The sequence below is a fragment of the Muscardinus avellanarius genome, assembly GCF_963383645.1.
Source record: "Muscardinus avellanarius genome assembly, chromosome: 3".
NCBI lineage: Eukaryota > Metazoa > Chordata > Mammalia > Rodentia > Gliridae > Muscardinus > Muscardinus avellanarius.
Window position 1 is genome coordinate 79,206,141 of NC_137788.1, and position 13,079 is coordinate 79,219,219.

Sequence of the window (13,079 nt, forward strand, 5' to 3'; positions counted from 1 at the left end):
TTCGATATGTTTAAGTACATTGTGTGTTTTAGAGATTTTCCTCTTCCCCCCTCCTTTCTCCTCCTTTAGGTTGTCTTGTTTGCTCCTCTATAGGTTTTCTTCTTTCAAGAGTTCCTCCTTTGACCCATTTCTCCCTAACTCTCACATATTAGGGAAAGCATCTGATCTTATTTTTTGTGACTGACTAATCTCACTTAGCATAATGTCCTCCAGTTCCATCCATTTCCCTGAAAATGATGTAATTGAGTTTTTTTTGATGGCTGAGTAAAATTCCATTGTGTACATATCCCACAGTTTTGTAATCCATTCATCTGTTGATGGACATCTTGGCTGGTTCCATAGTTTGGCTATGGTGAATTGTGCAGCTATGAACATAGATACACATGCATTAGTTTGGTAGTTTGGTTTCTTTTCTTTTTGGTAGATACCCAACAGTGGTATTGCTGAATTGAATGGTAGATTTGTTCCCATTCTTCTGAGGATTCTCCATACTGTTTTCCAAAGTGCTTGCACTAATTTGCAATCCCACCAACAATGTCTTAGAGTTCCCACTTCTTCACATCCTCGCCAGCATCTGTTGTTGTTTGTATTTTGAATGATTGCCATTCTAGTTGGAGTTAGGTGAAATCTCAGGGTAGTTTTGATTTGCATCTCTCTGATTGCCAGTGATGTTGAGCATTTTTTCATGCATTTATTGGCCATTTGAATTTCTTCTTTTGTGAAGTGTCTATTTAGTTCATTTGCCCATTTTGTTATTGAATGCTTTGTTTTCTTAGTGTTGAGTTTCTTGAGTTCTCTGTATATTCTAGATATTAGTCCTCTATCGGTGGTGTAGGTGGCAAAAATCTTTTCCCATTCTGTTGGCTCTCGATTGAGGTTCTTGATAGTTTCCTTTGCTGAACAGAAGCTCTTAAGTTTCATGCAATCCCATGTATTGATTCTCCTTTTAATTTGTTGTGCCTTTGGGGTCTTGTTGAGGAAATGTTTGTCTGTGCCTATGTGTTGTAGTGTTGGACCTATGCCCTCTTCAAGGAGCTTCAAGGTCTCTTGTTTAATTTCCAAGTCTTTGATCCATCGTGAGTTGACTTTTGTACAGGGTGAAAAAGTGGGATTAACATCCAATTTTCTGCATATGGTTAACCAGTTTTGCCAACACCATTTGTTGAAGAGGCTATCTTTTTTCCAGTGTATGTTTTTGGCCCCTTTGTCAAAAATCAATTGGCTGAAAGTGTGTGGATTTGTTTCTGGGTTTTCTATTCTGCTCCATTGATCTATATATCTGTTCTTTTGCCAGTACCATGCTGTTTTTATTACAATGGCTTTGTAGTATAGTTTAAAGTCAGGTATTGTGATTCCTCCTGCGTGGTTTTTGTTGCTGAGAACTACCTTGGCTATTCTGGGCTTTTTGTTATTCCAGATAAATTTAAGGACTGATTTTTCTATGTCTGTGAGGAATGATCTTGGTAGTTTAATGGGCACTGCATTAAATCTGTAGATCACTTTTAGGAGGATGGCCATTTTAATGATATTTATTCTGCCAATCCATAAACATGGAAGGTATTTCCATCTTCTAAGATCTTCTTCGATTTCTTTTTTCAGTGTTTTATAATTTTTTTTTGTAGAGATCTTTTACCTCCTTGGTCAGGTTTATTCCCAGGTATTTTATTTTCTTGTGGGAGATCCTGAGTGGAAGTGTTTTCTGAATTTCTTTTTCAGTGGATTTATGGTTGGTGTACAGGAAAGCTTCTGATTTTTTCAGATTGATTTTGTATCCAGATACTTTGCTGAATTCGTTGATCAGTTCTATAAGCCTTTTGGTTGAGTTTGTTGGGTTTTCTAAATATAGTATCATGTCATCTGCAAACAGTGAAAGCTTAAGTTCTTCTTTTCCTATTTGTACTCCTTTAATTTCCTTTTCTTGCCTTATTTCTCTGGCTAGAGTCTCTAGTACTATATTAAAGAGAAGTGGTGATAGTGGACATCCTTGTCTCGTTCCAGTTTTTAGGGGGAATTCTTGAAGTTTTTCCCCATTTAATATGATGTTGGCAGTGGGCTTATTGTATATTGCCTTGATAATGTTGAGATATGTTCCTTCTATTCCAATTCTCTGCAGTGTCTTTATCATAAATGGATGTTGAATTTTATCAAATGCTTTTTCAGCATCTATTGAGATGATCATGTGGTTTTTGTCTTTGATTCTGTTTATATGATGAATTACATGGATTGATTTTCATATATTGAACCAGCCTTGCATCCCTGGGATGAACCCTACCTGGTCATGGTGAATGATTTTCTTGATGTGGTTTTGAATGCATGTTGCTAGTATTCTGTTTAATAGTTTTGCATCCAAGTTCAACAGAGATATAGGCCTGTAGTTTTCCTTCCTTGAACTGTCTTTATTCGGTTTGGGTATTAGTGTGATGTTGGCTTCATAGAATGTATTTGGGAGAGTCCCGGTTTTTTCTATTTCCCGAAATAGTTTGAGTAGTATTGGGGTTAGCTCTTCTATAAAGGTTTTATAGAATTCACTTGGGAAACCATCTGGTCCTGGGCTTTTCTTTGATGGTAAGCTCTTTATTGCTGTTTCAATCTCTTTGATTGTTATTGGTTGGTTTAGTGTTCTATATCTTCTTGACTCAGTTTAGGAAGGTTGTATTTAATCTAGGAAGTTGTCGATTTCCTCCAGATTTTCCATTTTGTTGGAGTATAGTTTTTCAAAGTAGTTTCTGATAATCCTCTGGATTTCTACGCTGTCAGTCGTAATGTCTCCTTTTTCATCTCTTATCTTCATAATTTGAGTTGATTCCCTCTTTTTTTTAGTTAGGTTTGCTAGTGGTTTATCTATCTTGTTAATTGTTTTCAAGAAACCAGCTTTTGAATTTGTTGATTTTCTGTATTTTTTTATTCTCTATTTCATTAATTTCTGCTCTAATTTTAATAATTTCCTGTCTTCTTCTGGCTTTGGGTTTAGATTGTTCCTGCTCTTCAAGGGCTTTGAGGTGTGTCATTAGGTTATTTATTTGAAGATTTTTTGTTTTTCTTATGTGAGCACTCAGTGCTATAAAATTTCCTCTTAATACTGCCTTCAAAGTGTCCCAGAGATTTTGATATGTTGTATCTTTATTTTCATTTGTTTCTAGAAATTTCTTGATTTCACCTCTTACATCTTCTATGACCCATTCTTCATTCAGAAGTGTGGTGTTCAGTCTCCACATGTTTATGTTGTTTCTCTGGGTCTTCTTATAGTTGATTTCTAGTTTCATTCCATTATGGTCTGAAATGACACAGGGAAGTATGTAACATTTTTAAAATTTACTAGTGCTCATTTTGTGTCCCAGGATGTGATCTATTTTGGAGAAGGTTCCGTGAGCAGCTGAGAAAAATGTAAACTCCGCTGTAGTTGGGTGAAATATTCTATATGTGTCCAACAGGTCCATTTGGTTAATGGTGTTCTTTAGTTCTGAAGCATCTTTACTGACCCTTTGTCTGGAAGATCGGTCTAGTATTGTGAGAGGTGTGTTGAAGTCTCCCTGTATTATTGTGTTGGGATTTATGTGTGACTTCATGTCACAGAGAGTTTGATTTATGAAAGTAGCTGCCCCTATGTTTGGGGCATAGATGTTGATTATTGTTATTTCCTCTTGCTGGACTATTCCTTTTACCAGTAAAATGTGACCTTCTTTGTCTCTTCTAATAAGTTTGGGTCTGAAGTCTAATTGTCTGATATCATAGTTGCTACTCCTACTTGTCTTCGAGTACCATTAGCATGGATTACCTTGCTCCAGCCCTTTACCTTGAGTTTATTCCTATATTTACTTGTAAGGTGTGTTTCTTGTAAGCAGCAGATGGATGGATTCTGGCTTTTAATACAGTTTGCCACTTTATGTCTTTTTATTGGGGAGTTGAGGCTGTTTACATTCAGTGTGATTATAGAGAGATAATTTTTAATTCCAAACATGTTAAGATCTTATTTCTGTTTGAGATACTGTTTATTCTTCTTTGCTTAGTTGTCTGCTGGATGGGAATTCTTGTTTCTTTGGTTTTGGCATGTATTACCCATTTCCTCTTTGCAGTTAATCTCCTTGAGTATTTTCTCTAGCACTGGTTTTGTAGACATAAATTCCTTTAGTTCCTGTTTGTCATGTAAGCTTCTTATTTCCCCATCTAATTTGATGGATAGTTTTGCTGGGTAGGGAATTTTTGGCTGAAAATTGTTTTCTTTCAGAGTTTGGAATATGTTACTCCATGCCCTTCTGGCTTTTATAACTTGGTTTGGGAAGTCTGGAGTGATTCTAATTGGTTTGCCTCTGAATGTCATGTGGCCTTTTGTTTCTGTTGCCTTTAAGATTCTCTCCTTGGCTTCCACATTAGTCATTTTGACAGTTATGTGGCGTGGGGATCCTCTTCTCTGATCCTGTCTAAAGGGAGTTCTATAAGTTTCCTGGATCTGTGTATCGACCTCTTGCTCTATGTTTGGAAAATTTTCTGCTATTACTTCCTTGAAGAGATTATTGATCCCTTTGGTTTCACTTTCCTTTCCCTCCTCTATTCCAGTTATTCTTAGGTTAGCTCTCTTAAAATGGGCCCATATTTCTTCAATGTCAGATTCCTGCTGTCGTATTTTTTTTCTAAATTAGAAACTATGCGTTCATTTTTGGAATGATCATCTTCAAGAAGCGAGATTCTATTCTCCATGTGGTCTAATCTGTTGTTTATTCTTTGAATTGAGGCCTTTATTTCAATGATTGCATCCTTTATCTCTTTTTTGAATCTCTCTGAATTCTTTTCGAAAGTCCTCTATTATTTCTAAAGTTATTTTCCTGATTTGATCTTTTAGAGATCTTTGGATTTCTGTGTTATCAGATTCTGATGTTGTGGGGTTGTGGGCATTCACTCTTCCATTGTTATTTCTCTTTCCCATGATTTTGGAAGTTTGTGCCTTCTCTGGGTTCTTCCCTGGGTCACTACGAGTTCACTTAAGATGCTCTGGATATCGAGTCTGTGGTATCTCAGTCACCACTACTCCTTTACTGGATTGTATTGCAGAGTCTCAGACCCAGGGAGTCAATCGAGGCTGCTTAGACCGTGGGGGGTGCCAAGGTGGGCGTTCTCCAGCTGGGAGTTTTGACTATGGTGTGATATCTCTGCCACCACCACTCCCCCACTGGGTTGCACTGCTAAAATCTACCCAGGGAGACTATCTGCGCAAATCCCTGGGAGTGCAGTACTGGGATTTCTCCCCTAGGGGCTGCAATTTGACTCACGGTTGTTGAGTGCACTGATGGCGCTGTAGTGAACTAGGTGGATTCGCTGCTGCTGCCACTGGCAATATGACACCACTGCCACGCCCTCGGCCGTGATGCGGCATATTTCTTCTCTGGTTTTGAGCTCCGCTCTGAGTCCCTGCCAGGTGTGCTGTGCCCGGCCCTTGGGAGCTTTAGATGTTACCTGCGCCAAAAAAAACTGCTGACTGCCACCCAGCTGTTCAACACCTGCTCACCTCGGCTCGCTGTCCACTCCATCTCTCTGGAGCCTGGTGGCTGGTTGAGTGCGTTAGTCTTCAGCCATCCGGTGAACTTGCCGCTGCTGCCAGCAGTAAGGCGCTGCTGTCGCATCCTTGGCTATGAGGTTGGCGTAGTTCTTCTCTGGTTTTGAGCTCCGCTGAGTCCCTGCAGGGTATGCTGATCCCGGCTCTTGGGAGCTTTAGATGCTCCTTGCACCAAAAAAACTGCTGACTGCCGCCTGGCTGTTCAGCAGCTGCTCACCTCGTCTCGCTGTCCACCCCTCCTCTCTGGCGCCTAGTGGCTGGTTGAGTGTGTTGGTCTAGAGCCATCCGGTGAACTCGCCACTGCCGCCAGCAGTAAGGCGCTGCTGCTGCATCCTAGACTGCAAGGTCAGCATACCTCCTCTTTGGATTTGAGCTCAGTTCTGAGTTTTCCTCCTCTCTGGAGCCTGGTGCTGCTAGGGAAGATGTAGGCCGCTCCACACCATGGCTCTGGCTGCTCTAGCTGCTTCACGCCGCGGCTCCAGCTGCTCCGTGCCGCGGCTCTGGCTGCTCCAGCCACTCTGGTCGCTTCATGCCGTGGCTCTGGCTGCTCCGCGCCATGGCAGCCGTGGCACTTTGGGCTAGTTTCTTTCTGGTGTCTTGTTTTTCCAGCCCTCTTTTTCTCTGTTCCTGGTATTTACAGCTTTTATTTCTTTGCTGGTGGTGTTTTCTGGCTCTAAAAGGCACTGGTTTTGTGGTAATAGAGTTCGATTGTTAGCGGGACTTGTAAGTGCCGCTTTCCTCCGTCGCCACCTTCCTGGAACATAAAGTAGTCTTAAAAAGATAGCTAAACTATTAAGAATATAAAAACAAATTTTAAATAAGCAATAGATGTAAAAAGTGCATTTACATTCTCTATTGAATTCTTTATGCACCGTGTTTTGGCATACAAGCATCAAGGCCAGAGGCCAACAAGATTTTATGTGAGCACAGCTACCCAGGGCAGCAATGCTACCCCTGGGGCTAAATAACTGTGCTACCCAAGTCCTGAGCTTGGAAGGGCACAATCTCTCTGCCATAGTAGAAGCTTTGAAAGCAAGAAGTCCAAGAGCCAGCAGGGGTTCACATAATTACAACTGTAGGTTGGAAACTCAAAACTCTGTCTCCCAACACAGTTTTTGCCTGGCATGCATGCATGGCAGTGACTAAGAACTACATCTTGTTAAAGAGGCTGTGGGAGACAAACTCAAAAGTTTGATTGTATAAAAAAGATTTGTAAAGGAAAATATCTATCCTCAAATAGACCTTATTATTAAGAGATAACAAATAGATACAGGACTCATATACAAAGAGGAAGAAGATGCCAAGGTAACAGAAACATAATCCTGAAAACTTTGAAAACATGAGAATGAAGAACAGTGAGGAAATAATAAATGCTCACAACTCTACAACAAGAGAGATCACTGATACTGATCTGCAGGAAATGTTAGAAAAATTCAAAAATTTTGATCTTCATTAAGATCAATGGCCTCAGGGAAAGTGTAGAAGAAATGAAAGAGCAAGCATATCAGTAGATAAATTGAGGCTTTAAATAAGAACCAAAAAAAGGATTTGAGGAAATTAAGGTGTAAATTTAAGAATTAAAGCCTATAATAGAAACTATCCGTGGCAGGCTAGAAGATAGTTTGTTCAGCTGGGCATGGTGGTGCACGCTTGTAATCCCTGTGCTTGGGAGACAGAGATAGGAGGATCATGCAGGTTTGAAGCCAGCCAGCCAAGCTGGCTTAAGAGACCCTGTTTCCAAATAAAAATATAAAAAATGGTCTGGGAGTGTAGGCTGGAGGTAGAAGCATTTCCAGAAACCCCAGTACCACCAAAAAAAAAAAAAAAAAAAGATAGTTTGTTCAAAATTGAAAACACAGTCAATAAATATTTGTATAACATGAAACAACCTAACTTAAGTATAATAGGCATTGAAGAAGGTCTATAAGCACAAACCAAGGGTATCAGAAACTTCTTCAGAGAAATAATAGCAGAGAATTTCCCAAACATGAAAAAAGACTTGTAAAGAAAGAATAACACAAATTATTTAACTGAAATGAAAAAGGAGACATTACCACCATCAGTGGGGAAGCCCAGAGGATTATCATAAACTATTTTAAAGATGTTCCAATAAACTGGAAACATGGAAGAAATTCACAGATTTATAGACACAAAAAACTATCTAAATTAAACAAAAAGATATAGAAAACCTAAATCAATCAATAGCAAGCAAAGAAATAGAAACAGAAATAAAAATCCTTCCATTAAAAAGAAGTCCAAGTCCAGATGGATTCCCAGCTGAATTCTACAAAATTGTTACAAAAAACCAGACCCAGTACTTCACAAGTTAGCCCATAAAACCAAAAGATATGGAATCCTTCCAAACTCATTTTATGAGGCCAGTATCACCTAACACCAAAACCAAATAAAGATCCCTCAAGAAAAGAAAATTACAAACCAGCATCATTGGTAAACATACATGCAAAAATCCTAACCAAAATACTAGCCATGCACATTAAAAACCATATCAAGAAGATAGTACACTGTGATCACATTGGTTTTATCCTAGGAATTCAAGACTGGTTCAACATACAGCAAATCAATACATGTTATTCACCACATAAACAGAATTAAGGAAAAAGTTATATAATAATCTCAATATATGCTGAAAAAGCATTTGGCAAAATCCAACACCCATTAATGTTAAAAAAAACACTGTATAAAATTATAATATAAGAAACTTAACTTCAACATCATGTAGGCAATGTATAAGAAACCTAAAGACTACATCATATTGATTAGGAAAAAAAATGTGTGCATTTTCTTTAAAATCAGAACAAGACAAAATATTCACTATCACCATTTCTTTTTCATATATTTCTTGAGACTCTTTCCAGAGCAATAAGATAAGAGAAGGATACCTGAGGTGTTCATGCAGATAACATTGTCCTATATTTAGAAGATCCAAATATCTCATCCAAAAGATTACTAGAGCTGATTAACAAATTCAGCGAAGTAGCAGAATACAAAATCAATCTAAAAATATTAGTAGATTTTTCTATATGACAAACATAAATTTACTGAGAAAGAAAATCAGAAAAACTTCCACTCACATTAACCTCACAACCAATTAAATATCTAGAAATAAACTTAACCATTTTAGAGGTAAAAGACCTCTAAAATGAAAATTATAAAAACCAAAGAAAGAACTTGAAGAAGATCTTAGAGTGCGGAAAGATCTCCTTTGGTCTTGGATAGGCAGAAAAATATCACTAAAATGGCCATTCTACCAAAAGTGATCTATAGAATTAATGCAATCCTTTAAAATATCAATGTCATTCTTCACAGAGCCAGAGCAATCATTCCTAAATTTTTTATGGACAAACAAAAACCTAGAATAGCCAAAGCAATTTTCATCTGCTGCAGAGATGTTACAATTCCTGACTTCAAATTACATTACAGACCTATAGTAATAAAAACAGCATGGCACTGGCACAAAAACAGATACATATACCAGTGAAACAGAATAGAAGATACAGAAACAAATCCACTTACTTATAGTCAGTTGAGTTTTTAAAAAGCTTCCAAACACATACATTGGAGAAAATACAGCCTTTTCAATAAATGTTATTGGGGAAACTGGTTATTCAGTTGTAGAAAAATGTATCTAAATTATGATCTCTTACCCTGTACAGGGGTCAAGTCGAGATGGATCAAAGATCTGGAAATTAGACCAGAGTCTTTGAAACTACTAGAGGAGGGCATAGGTCCACCACTGCAATATATAGGCTCAGGTAGAAACTTCCTCAACAAGATACCATAGCTCAGGAAATGAAAACAAGAATTAATAAATGGGATGACATTAAATTAAAAATAAATAAATAAATAAATAAATAAAGTAAAAAACCATCTGTTCACTAAAGGAAACCATCAAGAATCTAAAAAAAGACCTTTCCAGTTATTCCTCTGATAGAGAACTAATATCTAGAATATACAGTAAACATAAAATAGTTTATGTAGACATTTCACAAAATAAGAGATATCATTGGCCAATAAATACATGAAAAGATGTTCAAAATCATTAGCAATCAGGGAGGTGCAACTCAGAACTACACTGAGATCCCTCTAACCACAATCAGAATGGCAATCATCAAGAAGTCAAAAAACAATAAATGTGGGGAAATTGGAATTCTTCTAGGTGGATTACAAATTAGTTTGTTGCTATGAAAATCATTTTAAAGTTTCCTTAGAAAACTTTAAATGGATCCACCAAATGATCCAGGTGGAACACTTTTGGGTATCTTTCCAAAGGGACTGAAATCAAAGAACAACAGTCATATGTGCATATACATGTTCATAGCAGCACAATTCACAATAGCCAAATTATGGAACCAATGTAGGTTTCCACCAACAGATGAATTAATTACAAAATTATGGGAAATACACACAGTGGAATTCTAGTCAGCAATAAATAAGAATAAAAATTTACTTTTATATTAGTATTTAGTGGCACAGTTCATAAATTGTGCAAAATCTAAAGGGTAAATAAAAGTAAATTTCTTCAGTATTAGAAATAAGCTGAAAAAAGTCTGTTTCCCATTTTCTGTTTGGAAAATTTATTTGGATAAAAGTGGACCAGACTCCTTTTTCTAAACTTTTGAATATAAACAAAACTCTTCAAATAAGGCCATGACTAATTTTGCAATCTAGAGATGTCTCCAAGGGTCTGGACTCCATAATTTTTGTAATATAAACTCTCCCCAAAATAGTTCTTTTTCTATCCTAGCTGTAGCAATTTCTTCTCAGAGACACAAATGGGTTATTAAACTTACTAATTAAACAAATGGTTACCTCAGTTTCCGAGTAAGCATAGCATGAATTATGTGAATAAAGACATAGCAAAGTTCAGCAATTTGCAATGTCAAGTTCTCTTACAGAAAAAAATCATGCCACTCATACTAAGAAAATGTGTCATATATTGGCTTAAAGTACTGGAGAAGAAAAGGTTCTTGTCTGTGTTGCTGGGTGGTTGATTTTTAAATGATTTCACATAACATCTGCTTGCTTCTTTTCTTGGAAAGTTTTCAACAGAAAACACAAATGGGGATTTTTTTTTTTTTTTGAGAAGTGAAGGCAACAAATGGGAAAGGCCTTGGAGAAGCAAGAAAGGGTTATGTCCCAGAGAAAAACATTTGAACAGGCCATTCTCTGGGATTGTAAATGGCCTAAGGCAAAAAGGATACACTCCAGAGATGAGGTCTGAAGAGTTCTGCTTCTGGGAATGGGAAAGCACGGAGTTTTTCCTATGCAGGGTTTTATTCCTTCTGGACCCCTCTTTCCTCATATGCATTATATTTGGGGTGATTGACTGCCCTTTGCATGTTCACCTTCGACTCTACGTTTTCCCCCCTTTCCATGGAGAGAGATCTAAATGAGAAGTTAGGCTCTGAAGGACATTAGGTCCATCCCAGTTGATCACATCTACTAATGCCTAACACTTGCACGTAGAAATTGTGTGAAGTGTCATCTTGATTTTATAGTCACACACAGTACATATATTTGGTTGTGCTTCCTCAAGAATGAAATAGAATTTTTTCTTTTCTATATTATTATTGAGAGTTTATTCTTTGCTGATAAGACTTTTAAATTTACCAATAATGCAGAACAGAATTCCTTGCCTATTCTCCAAACCCATTTATGGATGAACAAAGCATCAATAGAACAATTTGGTTCATTATAGATAGAAATCCTACTTATGAGAAAATTTGAAAACCAGAACAAGTTGATATAAGTCCATGAGGCTGCATATTTCAGTATTAACAGTGTTTTTAGCTCACTGATGGAATTAGATATTTTTTATCTTTACATTTTTTTGTGGACAGCAATTTTTCAGTGCTTGTGAATTATTTTATCATAGAGAAAAAATACACAATAATGGAACTTAATTGAAAGATGGGCTTATCTCTGTGCAGGTAAATGAGAAACATGCTGACTTCTGGTGACAGAGGTGGAAAATGTTGGCTCCCAGTGAGCAGAGTATGAACCTATTCAGGGCTGCTGAGGACCTGCCTGCTACATCAGAGAACATACAGTTTTTGAAGTTTGGGATAAAGCAGTATATAGACAAGGTGTTTTCATCTTTTAACTGCAAAGGCAGCTGATGCCCACAAAGTTATGAAGGTCCTGGGAGAGAAAGAAAAGAACCTCAAGATTATCAGCAAAATAAAAAATCATGAGGAGTTTGGAGATCCGATGAGATCTTGGAGGCCAGCAATGGGATCATGGTGGTTCGAGGTGATTTGTGCATTAAGATTCCTGCAGAGGTCTTCCCTGCTCAGATTACTAGAGGATGCAGCCTAGCTGAGAAGCCCATCATCTGCACCATGCAGGTACTGGATAGCATGATCAAGAAGCTCCACCCCACCCCTGCTCAGGGCAGAGAGGTGGCCAAGGATGTCCTGGATGGACCTGACTGCATCATGCTGTCTGGGGAAACAGCCAAAGGGGACTACCTTCTGCAGGCTGTTTTCATGCAGTATCTTCATCACTTCTGTCATGGGAAAGTGGCTGCCATTTGAAATTTGAAGTTATTTGAGGAACACTTCCACCTGGCACCCATTACCAGCAACCCCACAAAAGTTGCCTCTGTGGGCTTGGTGAAGGCCTCCTGCCAGGCTCGTTACCAGCAGTGCTCAGGATGCTCTTGAGATTTTATTCCTAGTCTCAAAGTGGTGAGTAGGGAGAAGGCAAGAGAGCCACACTTCCTGAGTGAAGCTCAGCTCTTCCTTTTATTACAGGCTTACAAAGTTAAGGCTGGGTCATGAAATCATCGACTCTCTTGCTAGGTAAGTAGAGCATGTTGTTAGAAATATTTTAGAAGATGAGCTGTTATCTAGTAATTGTACAGGTGCAGCCGAAGATTCTGTAATTGCTCCCTCCTTAGGGTAGTCTTTTGTTCTTTTTTTGTTTGTTTTTTTGGTGGTACTGGGGTTCCTGGAACCCCTTCTACCTCCGGGCTACACTCCCAGACCTATTTTTATACTTTTTTATTTGGAAATGGTCTCTTAAGCCAGCGTGGCTGGCATCGAACCTGCGCGATCCTCCTGTTTCCACCTCCCAAGCGTGGGGATTACAAGCGTGCGCCACCACACCCGGCTAAGTCTTTTTTCTTAAGCAAAGCACACAAAAGGTGCCATAAAACAGAAGGACATAGCTTAGATAGCAAAGAGGCCTCAAAGTCATTGTCTTCAGTTCCCTCAGAAAGGCAGTCTTCTGCCAAAGCAAGCAAGAAGCTATAAATCCTTAAGTCAGTATTTTTTAGTCTTAGAAATGTTTCTTATGTCCTTCAAGTGCTACAGTAGGAACATTATTAGCCTCACCACCTCTGGCAGGTGTGCTCACCAAGTGTCCGGATACCACCCATATACTCCCATCATTACTGTGACACAGTACCATCAGACAGTTTGCCAGGCCTACTGTACTATGGCATCTTTCTTGTTCAGTGTAAGGACCTGGTCCAGGAGGCCCAGGCAGAGGATGTGGACCTCTGAGT